Source organism: Gekko japonicus, unplaced genomic scaffold (assembly GCF_001447785.1).
Source record: "Gekko japonicus isolate JY-2015 unplaced genomic scaffold, Gekko_japonicus_V1.1 scaffold2908, whole genome shotgun sequence".
NCBI lineage: Eukaryota > Metazoa > Chordata > Lepidosauria > Squamata > Gekkonidae > Gekko > Gekko japonicus.
The window spans coordinates 2,111-7,709 of record NW_015165329.1 but is presented as its reverse complement, the minus strand read 5'-3'; positions in this window follow the sequence as shown (position 1 = coordinate 7,709).

Genomic DNA, 5,599 nt, shown 5'->3' with positions numbered 1-5,599 from the left:
GCATTGGATTCCCCCACCGTTGCTGCACACCTCCACCGACTCACAACCGGGGGAAAAACGCGGCTCCCCTGTTCGTACCAAGGATTATTGCCTCTAATCAAAAACTGCCGGGGGCTCTACGCTTGTCTTGCGTCCGCCTTGCATTCCTGTGCGTTGCAAAGGCCTGCCCTGCGAACCAGGTTCCCGAGGCTTAAGAAGCTCGACAAAAATATAACTGCACTACGCTGATTTAACAGGCATTCAAAATAAGCCTTGCCAGCGAGGGGAACAGCAGGCTAAGAGATACCTGGTACCTTAATGGCCATGTGCATCGGAGATCAGATGTCTCCACCTCCTCCGCTCAAGACAGCCTGCCTAAGGAGCTCAAATCTGAAGAAGCGCGACGGTTTTAACAACTCACACTGACAAAAGAAAGAAAGAACCCCGAAGGCAAGGTGACAGGTGAAAACTGGGACAGAGCTGGGTCTCAGCTACTGCCCCTGGCAAAGACAAAACAGCGAGGGAGCGTGTTTTTATTCCCTGTAATTTATCAGGAACTAGATGGCGCGCAGATATTACTCCCGTCCTGCAGGCCCTTTGCTGGCTGCCCATCAGTTATTGGGCTCGGTTTTAAGGTTATTAGCTACCGTGTAGAAAGCCCCTCATGGCCCTCGGACACTCATATCTGCAAAACCGCCTCTCCCCTCTATTTGCTGTCATGAAAGTTTCGCGCACTGGAGCAGAGTCTTCCGCAGGCGCCAACCTGCAAATGGGCAAATTCAATGCTTGTTTTCGGCGAAACATTCTGAAGAACTTCCTGACAGCTGGAGCGGTTCCTCAGTGGAACAGGGCTTCCTCGGGAGGGGGTGGGCTCCCCCTTCTCCAGAGGTTTTCAAACAGAGGCGAGATGTCCATCTGACAGCAATGCTGATTCTGGGAACTTAGGCAGATCGTGAGAGGGAGGGCAGGAAGGGTTGCCTCAGTGCTTGGTTCTTGTGGCCCTTTCTTACACGCCCAGGGAAATGCTGATCGCCACTCTGGGGTCAGGAAGCAATTTTTCTCCAGGCCACTTTGGCTGGAGATCCTGGAGAATTTTTTTGTCATTTTCTGGGTGTGGGTCACTGGGTGTATGTGTGGAGGGGAGAGAGGTATTTGTGAATTTCCTGCATTATGCAGGGGGTTGGACTAGATGACCCTATAAGTACCTTCCAACTCTGTGATTCTATGTGCCTTCTCTGCTGTAGCCTCTGCCTTGTGGAACAACCTGTCTGAGGATATCAGGAAGGCTCTCACTCTTCTGGCTTTCTGCAAACTATGCAGATCTGAAGAAGTGTGCATGCACACAAAAGCTTATGCCTAGAATAAAGCTTTGTTGGTCTTAAAGGTGCCACTGGACTCAAACTTTGTTCTGCTGCTTCGGACCGACACGGCTACCCTCCCGAATCTATGGAAAACCGAATTATTCAACGCAGTTTATCTACACAAATAAGATAGAAGGACCACAGTGTAACAGTCTAAATATCAAAGCAATAGCACCGTGTTAATTGTATTTATAGTGCATAAAGTGTGAAATAAACCTGTACTGATCAATTTCACAAAGCTACTTTGTATTTGTATTTTATGTTAGAATACCGTATATATTAGAACAAAATATAAATCCAACTGAATATGTTTTACAAAGACCATCACTTTAGACAGAATATTCAAGCAAATAAAGATACACAGAATGACAAATCACGTCAAAAGATACCCAGTTGGGTTGTAGAACAGAGCTGAAGGCTTGAAATATGCAAAAATGCACAACTGCAAGCCTACGAGAACTGGTATAACCTCATTTCTGACGCCTTCCTCAGGTCTTACAGCATCAAAAATAGAGTGTATATGCAATTCTATTGTTGTTTTCAACTGGTTGACGTAGAGTTAGTAGATTCCAAATGTTTTTTGTATGATACAGCATATAGTAGAGGGAATCACCAACCAGAATTTTTCAAACGTGGCACACAGCCTAACAGGATTCACAGATGGAGAGTCATGCCAGAATCAGGCGGATCATGCCAGCTGCGAAAAACAGGGCACTGCTAAGGGATTTTGCATCATTTAATGTGTCATGCTTTGCTTCAGTCCTGTTTTTAGAGTTCTAGTCGGTTCTACTACCCTAATCCCACTGCACTGCTTACTGAATGTCCCATCGGTCTATTATATTGACCCAATCCATGATAAAAAGTAGAGACATCACCCTGCCAACAAAAGTCCGCATGGTCAAAGCAATGGTATTCCCAGTAGTCATGTATGGCTGCGAGAGTTGGACTATAAGGAAAGCCGAGCGCCGAAGAATAGATTCTTTTGAACTATGGTGCTGGAGAAGACTCCTGAGAGTCCCTTGGACTGCAAGAAGATCAAATCAGTCAATCCTAAAAGAAATCAACCCTGACTGTTCCCTGGAAGGCCAGATAATGAAACTGAAGCGCAAATACTTTGGCCACCCAATGAGAAGGGAGCACTCCCTGGAGAAGACCCTGATGCTGGGAAAGATTGAAGGTCAAAGCCAGAAGACGGGGACGGCAAAGGATGAGATGGTTAGACAGTGTCATCGATGCAACGAACATGAAATTGAGCCAACTTCAGAGGACGGCGGAAGACAGGAGGGCCTGGCGTGATCTGGTCCATGGGGTCGCGAAGAGTTGAACAACAATCCATGTAATCTGCCTTGAGTCCAAGTGAGAAAAGCGCAGCACAAGTAACATAAATAAATAAATTTATAGCATGCAACTACAGCCAAATAACTTAAACAAGGAGAAATATTCCTGCCCCAAGGAGATAGCGATCTACATTTCAACAGAAGACAAGGACAGCACAAGGAGAGGGTGAAGATGCAAGCAAATTTCGTTTCATCTTTCTATAGAAGCTTCTTACATTTCCAAGTGAATTTGCAGGGCCAGAAATCTAAGAAGACGCCACATAAAAATACCCACTACTTACTGAAATGGCAGAGAAAAAACTGTGCTTCCTGCTTACGTATGAACTCAGCACAGAGTAAGAACTGAACCGTACCCAAGATGTAAGAGGAGAAATAAAATGCCGGGTGGGGAAAGAGGATGCGGCAATGTACGAAACGCCAAGTCAAATCAAGAAAATTGGTTAGTCAATCAAAAGTTTCAATGGGCGAAATTCCCTCCATGAGCACGCAGTTAATGAGCATATTTTAAAAAAGGAAAAAAAATAGACTTCGAAAGTGCTTAGGATAAAAATATCTAGCTATTGGCTGCAACAGCTGTAAAGCAAATAAAACGTTCCAAATGAGCATTTGGATGGAACCTTGGAACTGAGGGGGGAGGAGGTTAATATCAAGCTGTGGAAAAGGAGACGTCGCTTTGAGCTGCCTCAACATTCTCCTGTCCAAGTCTGATTTAATTGTCAAGGAATGGACTTTGACATCTGCAGTCAGCACAGCATGCCGAGACATGAGCGGGAGAGTTCATCGGCACAGAGGGCCATGCTGGAAATATGCCAATGGCCGCTGGCAATCTACACATCATATGCATGTCAGCTGGTGTACGAGATGAACAGTACTGTTTCTCTAAGCTCTGCATACATGAAGCTGCCGCATAGCCCTACCTTGAAGAGTTAGGTAAAGGTTCCCTTGCTCGAAAGCCAGTCGAGTCCAACTCGAGGGTTGCGGTGCTCATCTCCGTTTCAAAGCCGAAGAGCCAGCGCTGTCCGAAGACATTTCCCTGGTCATGTGGCCGGCATGACTAAACACCCAGGCGCACGGAACGCTGTTACCTTCCCACCCAAGTAGTACCTATTTATCTACTTGCAATTTCTTGCTTTCGAAGTGCTAGGCCGGCAGGAGCTGGAACTAGAAATGGGAGCTCACTCCATCATGCGGAACCCAGGTCTCGAACTGCTGAACTACCGACCTTCCACAGCCTGCAGTTCAGCGTCTTAACCCCTTGAGCCACCGCAGCTCCTACCTTGAAGAGTTAGAAGACGGTTTTTATATCCCACTTTCCTGTACCTGAAGGAGTCTCAAAGGGGCTTACGATCGCCTTCCCGTCCTTTCCCTACAACAGTCACCTTGTGAGTCAGGTGGGGCTGAAAGAGTACTGAGGTCACCTAGCTGGCTTCATGTGGAGAAGTGGGGGGTTGGATTTATACCCCGCCCTTCACTTGGTGTCTCAGAGCGGCTTTCAATCTCCTTCCCGTCCTCTCCTCACAACAGACACCCTGTGAGGTCGGTGGGGCTGAGAGAGCTCTGAGAGAACTGTTCTTTCAAGAACAGCTCTGACAGAATTATGGCTTGCCCAGGGTCACCCAGCAGCTGCAAGTGGAGGAGGAATGGGGAATCAAACCTCATCCTCCAGATCAGAGTCCGCCGCTCATAACCACTACACCACACTGGCTACCTTACTGCTCCACTGGGCAAATGTTCATTTACTAATTAAAATATTCATACCCCATCTTTTCTTTTGGCTCAAGTCTGAAGCCTTCCTTCAACTTGACCTAGATCAGTGGTGGTGAACCTATGGCACGGGTGCCAGAGGCGGCACTCAGAGCCCTCTCTGTGGGCACGCGTGCCATCGCCCCAGCCAGGCCCAGACAGTCATTAAAGTGTGGAATTCTCGGCCAAATAATTTTAAGTAAATGAAAGCATTTGGGATTGCTTTCCTTACTTTGTTTGGATCATCTTATGTGGCTCAAGTGGTTAAGATGCTGAACTGCAGGCTGTGGAAGGTCGGTAGTTCAGCAGTTCGAGACCCGGGTGCCGCATGACAGAGTGAGCTCCCATCTCTAGTTCCAGCTCCTGCCAACCTACCAGTTCGAAAGCAAGAAATTGCAAGTAGATAAATAGGTACCACTTCGGTGGGAAGGTAACAGCGTTCCGTGCACCTTGGTGTTTAGTCATGCCGGCCACATGACCACGGAAACGTCTTCGGACAGCGCTGGCTCTTCGGCTTTGAAACGGAGATGAGCACCGCAACCCTAGAGTCAGATTCGACTGGCTTTCGAGCAAGGGAACCTTTACCTATGTTAATGTATGAGTTGTTTTTTCTAAACTAAAACCTCAGTATTCAGGTTAAATTGCCATGTTGGCACTTTGCGATAAATAAGTGGGTTCTGGGTCGCAGTTTGGGCACTCGGTCTCTAAAAGGTTTGCCATCACTGACCCAGATGGTCCAGGCCAGCCCAATCACATCAGTTCTGGGCTGCTAAGCAGGATCAGCCTGGTTAGTATCTGGATGGGAAACAGCCAAGGAAGTCCGGGGTTGCTACACAGAGGCAGGCGATGGCAAACCACCTCTGAACATCTCTTGCCTTGAAAACCCTACGTGGATCGCCATAAATCGGCTGTGACGTGGCAGCCCTTTTCACCACCAATCCTTCTGGCTCAAGTTTAAAACCTTCCTCTGGTCTAAGAAAGCTACTTCGAGGATGGATGGATCCATCCCAATATTGTCTACTCCAGGGTCTCAGATATCACCGACCATCTGACGCTTCTAACTGGAGATGCCGGGGAACGAACCGGGGACCTTCTGCTTGCAAAGCAGATGTTCTAGCACTGAGCACCACCCCGTCCTCCATTTGGTAATGCATCAAACGCAAAACACTCAAACTTGTC